Source organism: Erpetoichthys calabaricus, chromosome 1 (assembly GCF_900747795.2).
Source record: "Erpetoichthys calabaricus chromosome 1, fErpCal1.3, whole genome shotgun sequence".
Classification (NCBI taxonomy): Eukaryota; Metazoa; Chordata; class Cladistia; order Polypteriformes; family Polypteridae; genus Erpetoichthys; species Erpetoichthys calabaricus.
Genome location: NC_041394.2, coordinates 328,676,945 through 328,690,971, shown reverse-complemented (window position 1 = coordinate 328,690,971; position 14,027 = coordinate 328,676,945). Strand labels below are relative to the sequence as shown.

The window sequence follows — 14,027 nt, the reverse complement described above, 5'->3', positions numbered from 1 at the left end:
GTTTCATATCTTTATCAACATAATGTGAGGTACACTTAAAATAGCTAGTTGACAGCCCCAGGCGTAGCCGTGCACCGCTACAAAGATCCTACTCTACCTTCAGCCAATGTCCTTTGGAGTGTTTGTTAACCTTGGATATGAGGTGCGGAGTGCAGTCTGTAGAGCTTTGTAGTACTTTCATTTTTTTACCATCTGTAGGTGTATTCTCATGCAGTCATAGGAAAAAGTAAGTACCTCTGTTTCAGTGTGTATGGTTTTCCATTTGAAGACATAATTAACAGCTATCTGGTTTTGACTAAGTCATAAAACTATATACATTTATCCCTTGGAAGTTTTCACATTTTAATGCTGAAAAACAGTGCTTCCCAAACTCAGTCCTGTGGACCCATTGTGGCTGCAGGTTTTTATTCCAAGCAACTTCTGTTTTTAATTGGACTCCTGGGCTAATTAAGTGAACTGTTATTTCCGAAGTTCTGCGTTAGGGGAACAATATAGAAATTAGAAAAGTAAATTAGGTAAAAATATTTATATATACAGTATATATATTTATATATTTATATAACTAAGGGGTCTGAATCAAGTTAATTAAAACTAAGGCAAAAGAACTTATACAAATGTATTTTTTTAACAATATTTTCATCTTGAGTTTCATTCTACTTTTCCAGGTGTTCTAATTGTTTAATTAATCCATTATTTATTAATTAGTGGGTCTGACGCTAAAGTAGTTGCAGCCTTATTATTATTATACTGATTATTTAGTATTGTGTGCCTGTGTGTTTGCTCTGCTTGTTTATAATTGTCATTAATAAGATACAACAAAGGGGGAAAACTGCAAAGAGAAAGGGCAAAATATAACGAAATCAACAAAAGAGTTAAGCATTTAAATCTATAGCAAAAGTAGTAATATTTCTCAATGTCTTATAAATGTAAAAATCATGCTGCTCTGCTTTTCTGAATGTAGAATAAGAGAAAAAAAACATACCAGCTAATTCACTGAGATCAGTGGTGTCACTTGTTGTCAATGATTATGAATCTGGTTCGATCAAAAACCTGCTGCCACAGTGGGTCCCCTGGGCTGAGTTTGAAAACCCCTGCTGTAAAACAATGAATCACAGTATATTTCATTTAGCCTTTTTGACATTGTTTTTTTTTTTTTTTTAAAAAAGACTGTTTAATGTCAAAGTGAAAACAAATCTCTGCACAGTGTTCTAAATTAATTACAACATATAGACAACAAAACAATTGATTGCATAAGTGTTCACCCTCATCAAGTCAGTATTTAGTAGATGCACGTTTGGCAGACATGACAGCCTTGAGTCAGTCTGGACAGGTCTTGATCAGCTTTGCACATCTGGATACTGCTGTTTTATCCCATTCTTATTTGCAGGCCATCCGATATGCAGGGAAAAACTTGGGGGTTGGTGGCAGAATTGGCAATCCATCCACCATAAAAAACCTCCCACTGTTCCACTCCATCTGAACTAGTCTGGTGCTGAGGTGCCACCTGTTGCATGGCTGCACTCTGGTCCAAATCTGGATCCGGAGTTGGTTTGTCATGTGGTGGGTGCGGCAATGTGCTGTATCAGCACATGCTAATAACCTCTCCTCTTATTTGCAAAAACTGTTGGATTGAGATCTGGGGTCTGTTCCAGAATATGAAATTAGACAATCCTGGATCTCAGAATGAATTCCAGTTTGCTATAGTGGCATTTCGCATTAGTGGATTAGCCGTTTCTAGAAAGCCAGGTTTCAGTCGGCTCACGCAATCCCAGATAGGTTGATCTGGATTAACGTGCGTTCATTGCAATATTTACAAGCCCTTATCAGTCAAGCATTGAACAGCTGATCAACCATGCACTGCAAGTCTGAGAAACAGAGAGATCAACCTTCACTCAAACAGAACAAGAGGAGCTGGTGGCAGTGCATGAAGATTATCGACACATCAGATGAAAGAGGAGCGACAGAGCAGCAGCCAAGGAAAGGGAGATGGCTTGGAGGAATAACATTGACAGAGTGAATGCATAAAACAGTTATTCAGTGAAATCTGTGTAAACTTTATGTGGTTAATTGTTGCATTGTGCAAAATGTACTGCTGACAGTATTATTCGACTTGAAATATTATATGCCCGCAAGCAAGAATTGTATTTCATATTTGCAATATTAATGATAGGAAAAAAGTCCAAGATCCATGACACTAAGTGTTCAGTATAGATAGAGGTGTGTGGTTCATGTGTTCATGAATCCTGACATACTTTAACTGGATTTCACACTCATCCTGTTTTCTAGAGCAGACCCTTGGACTCTGACTCGCCCACTCCAGGATATTAATGTGATTTTGAAGCCATTCCTGTGTAGCTTTCGCTTTGAAGTAGGGGTTGTTGTCTAGCCGGAAAACAAATATTTTCTCTAGGTGCCTTTTGGTTGCAGTTTTTCCTCCAGGATTTCCCTGTATTTTTACAGCATTCTTTTTGCCTTCTGCCTTCACAAGCCTTCAAGGGCCTGCAGCAGAGATGCTTCCACCACTATGCATTACAGTGGGGATGGTGCATTTTTGATAATGTGCAGTGTTGCCAAACTTGCTGTTTAGTTTGACAGCTAAAAAGCTAAATTTTGGACTGTTAGACCATTTATCCTTCTTCCAGCTGAGGTTAGAATCTCCTATGTGTCTTCTGGCAAACTCTAGCCAAGGTGTACTGTGCATTTATTATAGCACTGTATTTCTCTGCTACTTTTTCACAAAGCAACAACTGGTGAAGTGCTTGGGCAACACTTGTTATCTGCACAGGCTCTTCAATCTTAGCCACTGTAGCTTGTAACTACTTCTGCATTCTCATCGGTCTCTTGGTGGCAACCCTCACAAGTTATTGTGGACGGCCTGCTCAAGGCTGATTTACAGCAGTGCCATACTCTTTTTCGTATTCCAAGAGATATTCAATAACTTGAATATTTTCTTCTATCCTTCGGCTGACTTCTGCTTTTCAATTACCTTTTCACAAAGTAATTTGGAGTGTGATTTTGGCTTCATTGTGTAGGATAGGCTACAATACTGACTCATAATTTGAACTTTCCAGATACAGTCAGGCGTATTATGTGCTGCAATCAGATGAAACCCCTTGACTTCAGACAGGTGATCTCCAGTGAAATAATATAATGAGGCTTGTAAAATAAATTGGCTGCACCAGCAATGATTTAGGGGTGTTATACTGCAATACTTATGCACTCATGAATACTTATGCAATCAGTTTTTTTGGTAATTAATTTAGGCCATTTTGTGGAGATCTGTTATAACGTTGACATTAAAATGTATTTTTCTGTTGATCATTTTCAAAAAAGCCAAATTCAATCCGCTGTGATTCAGTGTTGTATAATATTCAAACGTGAAAACGTCCAAGAGGGTGAATACTTTTTATAAGCACTGTAAAAGATCTGAGTTTGTATTTATTTAAAATATAAGTCAACATGTGTTTCATGTATATATAATGGTCAGTTCAGCATTTCTTGTGGGTGTGTCGTTCTACTCCCTCAACATCTGTGATTCTCACCATACTGATCTAAAAGACGTATTTAACCATGCGTCTCTACGCCCTGCTGCTATAGTGACAGGTATGTGCTGAGTTGCTGTAGTTGTGGAATTTCACAAAAGATATCTGACTTATTAAGTCAAAAGGTAATAACAAAAAGGCCAGTACAAACATAAATGTAACTGCACACCATAATGAGTAAAATCCCTGATTGCAGCAGTCTTTTTGTTTTGTCTCAGATGACCTGGAGGGTGTTTTGGGTGTCTGACCTTGAGGGATCTAAAGCAGTAGATATATCTGTTGATGTGGGTCATTATGTTATTCATAAGGATCCAGAAGAAGGTCCAGACTACTTTTAAGACAGCTGCCAAGGAGTCATGGTGGACCTATTTTCCCCACAGGTAATAGACTTGCTATACCTCAGTGGAATCATAAGAAGAGCAAAGCACATCTAGAGTCCTGTCAACCCCTCTCCCTCATGAGGCACCCACCTCTTCAGTCTTACTTGATACAGTCAGATGTTTTCTTCAGGGCAGGGGCGCAAATGTCTGCAATATTTTATAAAGTTCAGAGTCAGGTTGGGTGATAAATACATTTTTGCTGTTGGATGAAAGCATGTGAAGGAGGCCTGTTTTCACCAAGCCCAAATTCAAGACTTGAAACTACCCATCTGTGCAGCGCCTTTAATCTACAATGGAAAGAAAAGAAGTAGAGAAAAGGATAACTAGGGTCAGGTGTGGTGTCAAGAAATAAGATGTTGAGCCATCTGTTTTCCAAACTCGCCTTATCATGAGGAGGATCATGGGTAAATGAGGTGTTGCCATCTTAATTTTCATGATTTCAAGGCTGGGAAAAATAACTTGAGTCATGGATGAAAAAGTTGATAGAATTTTGTTGGTATTGACATTGCTAACTGTATCCAGCACTACTTGTTGCACTGGTGTGGTTCATATTTTTATTTAAATTTCATTTAATTTAAATATGGCATTCCAACGAGTAGGTTACATGACATTTAGACAAACTCTGCATGGTCAAAAGTCTGTGAACCCCCCAAAGTATTGTGTTCATGTACTTCATTGTTACCAGGTTCATAAAATCAAGCACAGACCCATGCACTCTCCAATGACAAGCAGCAGAAGTGACTTTACACAGGCACTACCATTACTACAAGTCAGTAAGTGAAATGTTTGCTCTACTAGAGCTGTCCCACTCAATTATAAGTACAATTATTGTGAAGTGGAAGCTTTGAGGAGCAACAACAACTCAGTCACAAAGTGGTAGACCACACAAACTTGCATAGTGGGACCACTGAGTACTGACAAACATAATGTGTAAAAAAATCACCTCACCTCTGTTCCATCACTCATAACAGAGTGACAAACTGCCTCTGAAAGCAACATCACCACCAGAGCTGTGAGCTTCATGAACTGGGTTTCCATGGCTGAGCAGCTGCACAAAAGCTTAAGGTTACTATATGCAGTGCTAAGTGTTGTCTGGAGTGGTGGTAAGTATGCCACCATTGGACTCTGGACCAATGTGTTCAGTTGAGTGATGAATCACGCTTCAGTATCTGGCAGTCTGATGATTGAATCTCAGTTTGGCGGATTCCACGAGGATGCTATGGACTGCACAGTGTTTACTGTAAACTTTGCTGGAGAAGATATAATGGTCTGGGGCTGTTTTTCAGGGTTTGGGTTAGGCCCCTTGTTAATGCTATGACGTACAAAGACATGTTAGACCAGGGATGTTAAACTCCGGGCCTGGAGTGCAACAGTGGCTACAGGCTTTCATTCTGACCCTTCTCCTAATCAGTGACCAGTTTTCATTGCTAATTAACTTCTTTCCCCTTCATTGTAATAGCTCTGTGTTTAAGGATTCAGTCCTCTCAATTGATTCCTTTCTTCTTTAAATGACAGCCAAACAGAAATGAGATGTGAAAGGAGCCAACAGATGACCAGCTTAACTGGGATTTCAAACTCCAACCAATCTCTTAATGAGAAGCTGATTCTTTCTGTTAATTAAACTCGTTATTTAATTCCAAGGCTTGTTGCTGCTCTCATTCTGCCACCGCAGACATTTCCAAAACTGTTGATTTTTCTGTTTTTTTCTAAGAACACCATCAACATGTTTTGGTGACCTGAGAGATCAACTTTACCAAGACCTTCACCTTTCTTTATTTTCAGATATTGTGCGGTGGGCACAGGTAATCTGGTCATGTGGTGGCTTGTTTTGTGCCTCTTTATTGTTTAACTGCTAATTAAGGAAAAAGAAACAAATAAGGGGTCTGAGTCAACTTAATTAAAATTAAGGCAAAAGAAGTTAATTAGGAAAAATTGGTCACGAATGAAGAAGATGGTTAGAATGAAAACCTGCAGCCACTGCGGCCCTCCAGGTGCCCACTTCCAACTTTGTGGCAACAATTTGAGGGGGGATAGGGGGCCTTTTCCGGTCTAGCATTATCGTGTCCTGTGCACAAAGCCTGGTCCATAAAGACATGCAGGAATTCAAGGGTCCTAAACAGAGTCCTAAACTCAACCCAAATGTACACTTTTGGGATGAATTACAATGCCAATTGTTAGCAAGGTCTTCTCATCCAACATCAGTACCCGGTCCTCATTTTGATGAATGGACACAAATTCCCATACACAATCCAAAATCTCATGGAAGGCCTTCCCAGAAGAGTGGAGGGTAGGTAGGTATAGCCACCATGGGGGTGGGGGAGCCATGCCAGGTTTTGGAATGGGATGTCTAACAATCTCATATAGTTGAGATGGTCAAGTGTCCACAAACTTTTGCTCATATAGTGTAAAATGCTACATCTTAATCAAATCATATCAGATACCCCTTATCCTATTCATCTAGAGAACATGTATGACATAATCAGTCATAAATATTGGCAGGGTTCGGCATGTTTAATTATTTAAGGGAAACACTATTAAATGCATGCCAGATTCTAAAAAAAAACTAATTGTTTCTCCAAAGTGGTTTGGATCCCCCCTGCACCCAAAAAGGACACCCATTTGTTATACATCCATAATGGTTCTTCTGTTTAGTAAGACAAGACAGTGTGTTAGCAGTACAGTGTAAGTTATCACAGTGGTTTGTTCATTAATTACTATCACACTGTGTGGCATTACTGCAAACCCCACTGTTTAAAATAAGGCCATCCCTTAGCTTGGTGTGACACTGAACAAGTGTGGTTGAGGAAAACTTTTAGATTACGTAGAAGTCAAACCCAGGACATAGCCTGTGTGGCTATTAGAATTCATGATGCAAATGAATCCGACACCAAGTTTCAGTGTTCCCATATTATTATTTCTCCAATATCTGAAATAGATTGGTTCCATTTCTTTGGCTTTTCCAATCGGGGCACAGGCAGGTCAAGTGACTTGCACATAGTTACACGGTGTCAGCAGGATTTAAATCCAATACCTCAGGGTTTGATGTCCAAAGCCTTACCCACTACACCACACTGCCCTCTTCTAGTATATCTGACTGAAATTGGCCTGCTACTAAACAAAGGAGAAGAAATTTACCAAAGTGCATGTGACCCAGGCAGAAGAGGAGTTGGATTTTGGTTTTCTAGAAATGAGAATGTGTTTGTTTAAAACCCTAAGGATATTTGTAGCCCCAGCTATGACCTGGAAAGTAGCAAAGAAGAGGTCAGAGTTGAACAGGAGGATATAATGCAAGAACGGTGTCACTGCCCCTCAACAACTTGACCATTAAATGTCGAAGTAAAAGGATCATATCCAACCCTGATGATGGTGCCAGAAACTATACAAGACACAAGTCATGTCACTTTTCAGCATGTGGGCAGCATAAACCATTATGGAGTACAGTAAAGATTGTACCATAACAGAAAGCAGTAATATGTTTATTTCATAGCAATATTTGGGCCTTGCGCAAAATTTCTTTCCCAGAATTCAGAGAAAAGGATTAGCGCCAAATCCACATGCTTGCTGAGTTTGGCAGATTGTGCCTTATGTAAGACAGATTTCTCAAAGGGCGGCCATTCCATTTCACATAATGCTTGAGGAGGTCATTTTCAAATCTGTAGCAAAGATTTGTGTTATTTACAGCATTAACTGATGGTTCGTTTTACTTCAGGATTGTACTCAGGTCAACTTTATCTTTACTAAGAACCTGAGATTTTAAGGTTTAATTTGAAAGTTAACAACTTAACAGTTTTACAACACATCGTAAGAAAATTATACATTGAGAGAATGCAATTCTCCTTTAGGAAAAATGAAGCAAAGTGAACCACAGTGCGTATCCAGAAATGTTTGCTCATTGTGATGCACAGCCTATTAATCAAACAGCTGATAAGGAATTCTATTTACAGAAGAAAAAAACATTTAATATCCAATCAAATAAAAACACTCTTAAGTGAAACATGCTGTAAAATTCACCTGCGTATTCTGACATATATATTTTTTTCCCCATCACATCTCCTTAATGTTTCTGTGAAAATGGAGGCAACATCTGTGTAGAGGTAGCTGAATGTTTTTCTTAATATAATCCTTTATATGAATAAAACTCCTAAATCTCTGCTAAATTCCAAATAAAAGTAAATACAATTTGAAAGGGGAGTTCTTTAATAACATATTACATATTGAAGCAACTAAATATTCAGTTAAATTATGAGTCCAAATGAAGGGAGGAATTAAACATTCCTTAAAATTAATCAGAGTTGGAATGGTGCTGTGCTTGGAGAGCCCCATTTTTGATTTGTGTACAAATGAGGATGTTGTTCTTCTTCAGGAGGTAACATAGCATATTATAACATAGCACTGTCAAGCCTACTTAATCCACTTGAGGCTTATGGGGGGCTGGAATTTGTCCTACAAATGCTGGGTGCAGGGAAGGAACAGACTGTTTGAAACAGAATTAAACTTCTGCAAATCAGCTTTCAAACAATGCCGTGGCAATTAGCATCAGTTTAAGATTCACCTTTGCGAAACAAATAAGAATAATCCATCCATCCATTATCCAACCCGCTATATCCTAACTACAGGGTCAAGGGGGTCTGCTGGAGCCAATACCAGCAAACACAGGGCCAAGGCAGGAAACAAACCCTGGGCAGGGCGCCAGCCCACCTAGGGGAAATAAGAATAAATTTGTTTTTTCAAATTATTACAGGAAATTATACAATCTGAGTACTAACACTGAATCAATTACTACTCTTACTAAAGTATAGTTTTCTTAAGTGACCCAGGAAAGCTTAATGGATTTTTAAAACTAAAGAAAATATTTATTCCACCTCTCTCTTTCTCTCCGTGTCTCAGTTCGCAGTAATTATTCCTTTTTTGAGTTTTCAAGTTTTCAAGGGTTTTCAACCAAGTATTAGAAATGAACATTTTATTTCCAGTTATTTAATTTGTCCAATTACTTTTGAGCCCCTGAAATGAAGGCATTGTGTTCAAAAAATGCTTTAGTTGCCTCACATTTTTATGCAATCGTTTTGTTCACCCCACTGAAATAAAGCTGAAAGTCTGCACTTCAACTGTATCTGAGTTGTTTCATTTAAAATTCATTGTGGTAATGTACAGAACCAAAATTAGAAAAAAGTTGTCTCTGTCCAAATATTTATGGACCTAACTGTAGGTCAGTGATTTTGGAAAAATTATACATTGATTTTCAAGGTATTGAAAGAACATGGGGCGGCACGGTGGCGCAGTGGGTAGCGCTGCTGCCTCGCAGTTGGGACACCTGGGGACCTGGGTTCGATTCCCGGGTCCTCCCTGCGTGGAGTTTGCATGTTCTCCCCGTGTTTGCGTGGGTTTCCTCCGGGCACTCCGGTTTCCTCCCACAGTCCAAAGACATGCAGGTTAGGTGGATTGGCGATTCTAAATTGGCCCTAGTGTGTGCTTGGTGTGTGGGTGTGTTTGTGTGTGTCCTGCGGTGGGTTGACACCCTGCCCGGGATTGTTTCCTGCCTTGTGCCCTGTGTTGGCTGGGATTGGCTCCAGCAGACCCCCGTGACCCTGTGTTCGGATTCAGCGGGTTGGAAAATGGATGGATGGATGGATGGATGAAAGAACAAGCATGCAAGTACGTGTACTGGCCTGGCATATAAATGATAGAAAAATGTAGTGCTTCTCAATAACATCTCCCAAGAAATCAAAGAGAAGCCCTAAAAAAGGCATGACTAATCTGAATTGACATGCTACATAATTGGTGTTGACATCTTTGAGCTACAAGGTCAGTCATTTCTTCTCACAGTAGATTATTTTTCGAAATACCCAGAAGTACAGCAGACTAGGGACAAAACAGCACAAATGTTTTCAAAACACTGGAATTTCTACAGAAGTGATTATTGACCATGTTCCTTTTGCCATTGAAGAGGTGCAGAGGTTTGCAAAACACTGCAATAGAAGATGGAAGTTTCCAAGCCCTGGATATCCTCAGTCAAATGTTATGGCAGAGAGAGAAATAAAGACAATTAAAGTAATGCTTCAGAAGGCTTTCCAGACCAACACAGATGCACATCTCACATTACTTTGTCTGAGAAATACCCCAAAGATAGGGTTAGGTTTCTCACCAGCCAAGTTACTGATGGGCCATGTTCTCAAAAACACCCTGCCTGTAACAAGTCCCATGCTGAAACCCAGACACCCAAAAGAAGTTCAGCAGAGACTGTGATGGTCAGTGTACGAACCCAGCAAGAAAGAAAGAGAAAACACCATACATATCAACAAACTAAAAAGACAATGGTTATTTTTTTAGTTGACATTGTACTGTGTATTGTCGTTGAATTGCAATGAATTCTTGTTCAGAGTTCCTCCTTCTTTCTCGTCTATGTGGAAACAGCAAGACATATGACATTGGGACTTTGATAGTGATGATGGATTTGAAAGGGGAATGTTTTTTATCCATTGTATGTAGTTTCTTCATGGTACTAATTACTTTTTATTTTAGGGATAGGCTCCAGCACCCCCTGCTACCCTGTTCAGGATTAAGCGGGTTAGAAAACAACTTTTTATTTCATATTTCCAAACATTTAAAATATGAATCTTAAAAAAGAAATGTTCAGTTTTTTGTTTTTCTTTTCCTTTATACTTTAAAAAGGAGAGACTATTTACAACACAAGACAACAGCTGAAATCATTAAAAAGGAAATGGGCAGAGTTCCAATGCATTTCCCTTACCTTTAAGTTTTCTTTCAACTCCTCGTGTTCTTTTATTTTTCCTGTAAACTTCTCATTTTCTAATATAATTTCCTCAAACTTACCGTAAAGTGTTTTTCTTTAGTTTTATTCCTAGGAAATCTTTTTGTATTCTACTCCACACCTTGGTATCAAAACTGCATTCCCACAGTGTATGTTCTGCCATTTTAGTCTGCATTAAGCTCATTGTCTTGGGCACCTTCCACCCCTCATTACTTTTCTTTTGAGCCAGTTTTGGTCAGTGTTTAGAATGGCATGCATAGCTTCCAGTGCTCTTTCTTTGATACCATTTTCCATGCTTTCTCAGACTCTTCACTTGATTTTTCATTAATCCAAATTCCCCATTTTTCTTCAGTGTTTTTTTTACTAATTTCTAATTGTACCATACTTAATTTTCTCCATTTTTAAGTTCTACTTCTTCTAAAAAAATGCCAGTTTTTTTAAAGTGATAAGGTGTTTTGAAAGCCATTATTTACAGTGGTGTGAAAAACTATTTGCCCCCTTCCTGATTTCTTATTCTTTTGCATGTTTGTCACACAAAATGTTTCTGATCATCAAACACATTTAACCATTAGTCAAATATAACACAAGTAAACACAAAATGCAGTTTGTAAATGGTGGTTTTTATTATTTAGGGAGAAAAAAAATCCAAACCTACATGGCCCTGTGTGAAAAAGTAATTGCCCCCGAACCTAATAACTGGTTGGGCCACCCTTAGCAGCAATAACTGCAATCAAGCGTTTGCGATAACTTGCAATGAGTCTTTTACAGCGCTCTGGAGGAATTTTGGCCCACTCATCTTTGCAAAATTGTTGTAATTCAGCTTTATTTGAGGGTTTTCTAGCATGAACCGCCTTTTTAAGGTCATGCCATAGCATCTCAATTGGATTCAGGTCAGGACTTTGACTAGGCCACTCCAAAGTCTTCATTTTGTTTTTCTTCAGCCATTCAGAGGTGGATTTGCTGGTGTGTTTTGGGTCATTGTCCTGTTGCAGCACCCAAGATCGCTTCAGCTTGAGTTGACGAGCAGATGGCCGGACATTCTCCTTCAGGATTTTTTGGTAGACAGTAGAATTCATGGTTCCATCTATCACAGCAAGCCTTCCAGGTCCTGAAGCAGCAAAACAACCCCAGACCATCACACTACCACCACCATATTTTACTGTTGGTATGATGTTCTTTTTCTGAAATGCTGTGTTCCTTTTACGCCAGATGTAACGGGACATTTGCCTTCCAAAAAGTTCAACTTTTGTCTCATCAGTCCACAAGGTATTTTCCCAAAAGTCTTGGCAATCATTGAGATGTTTCTTAGCAAAATTGAGACGAGCCCTAATGTTCTTTTTGCTTAACAGTGGTTTGCGTCTTGGAAATCTGCCATGCAGGCCGTTTTTGCCCAGTCTCTTTCTTATGGTGGAGTCGTGAACACTGACCTTAATTGAGGCAAGTGAGGCCTGCAGTTCTTTAGACGTTGTCCTGGGGTCTTTTGTGACCTCTCGGATAAGTCGTCTCTGCGCTCTTGGGGTAATTTTGGTCGGCCGGCCACTCCTGGGAAGGTTCACCACTGTTCTATGTTTTTGCCATTTATGGATAATGGCTCTCACTGTGGTTCGCTGGAGTCCCAAAGCTTTAGAAATGGCTTTATAACCTTTACCAGACTGATAGATCTCAATTACTTCTGTTCTCATTTGTTCCTGAATTTCTTTGGATCTTGGCATGATGTCTAGCTTTTGAGGTGCTTTTGGTCTACTTCTCTGTGTCAGGCAGCTCCTATTTAAGTGATTTCTTGATTGAAACAGGTGTGGCAGTAATCAGGCCTGGGGGTGGCTACGGAAATTGAACTCCGGTGTGATACACCACAGTTAGGTTATTTTTAACAAGGGGGCAATTACTTTTTCACACAGGGCCATGTAGGTTTGGATTTTTTTTCTCCCTAAATAATAAACACCATCATTGAAAAACTGCATTTTGTGTTTACTTGTGTTATATTTGACTAATGGTTAAATGTGTTTGATGATCAGAAACATTTTGTGTGACAAACATGCAAAAGAATAAGAAATCAGGAAGGGGGCAAATAGTTTTTCACACCACTGTATTCATTCATTTTTTGATGTAGTTGCTACATTTCTAATTAGGCTTTGTTAACTGCACCCATTGAGTCCAATTATTTTTGAATAAATTATTTAAAAGATAATGTGTCACATGGTCAGTTCCAATGTTCTTTTTGACTCCTTTAAAGACTGATCATGATACAGTCAATGAAAGCAGCTGTGGAAATTTAAATCCTATTTTTCCTTTTCTATTTTTACTTCAGATATTGTCTGCCTAATTTCAGTATATGTCATTATGGCCAAAATATTGAAATTCAGAGCTTAACAGAGTCAGTTCAAAGACTGCCTCCAACTCATTGGCTATTCCTAAACAATTCACTTAACCTTTCCAATATAATAATATATCATAATATATAAACAACCATAATGTTCCCTGATCCTGGAACTGCCTTGGCCAACAATGTATGTTAAATATACAATTAAAATAATTCTACTTACATATTGGATGCTGGTTTGTTGATATTTTTGTTGCATCCCTCCTTCCCCATTACAATTATCCTCTGTGGTTTTGCCCTCAAACTCAAGCAATTCTGAATTCAAGTGGTCACCATGCTTTTCAGGAAAGGATTGCTTCCTCTCAGCAGACCTTGCATAAGTCATCTGCATTTGAACTGCTGGACAGGTCTGTACATTTTAGTTATTCTCTGACGACATATCATCCTTAAAAACGTTTTCAGGTTCATGGTTTTCTATTCCAAGACAAACAGAAAAGTTTCCAGAATCCTCCTCTTTAGAAAACATATCCCCTCCTTCATGCAGCTATCATCTTATGCAAGGTGGAGAAAATCCCATTCACAGTCTTCTTCATTGATGCATGCGAGTCTCTGCTCCATGTCAAGTACTGCAGAAGACAAAACATTCACCATGAGGATTTCTCTTCACAGCATCACTGCTTTCTTAGCTGTCAGCCATTACAGCCCAGAGCTGGAAGTCATTATACATTTCACTGAAGAACCACATCCATTCACATTACTATTCCATTAAAATAATCTCAAAATTGACTGCAAAGTTGCTGTTGTTACAACTTAAGAGCAAATATACAATCATTCACAAATCAAGCTCTATATGAGCCAAACAGCATACAGAGAAAGCACTTGTGCCCACCATTGATGTAAAAAGGTCTACTAGCAGTAAAGCCCCCAATCCTGAGCTGGGTATACAGAGGAGCGCCAAACAAACTGAAGAGCAAAAACAGTCACTCAGGGTGTGCTGAAGGAGAAGGGAAGGGTGA

General features: G+C 39.0%; 1 protein-coding gene across 1 annotated transcript in view; it reads left to right on the top strand.

Moving 5' to 3' along the window:
- LOC114665934 (NACHT, LRR and PYD domains-containing protein 3-like) overlaps positions 1-14,027 on the top strand; it is a 578,897-nt gene that overhangs the window by 441,489 nt on the left and 123,381 nt on the right. The window lies entirely within an intron of this gene.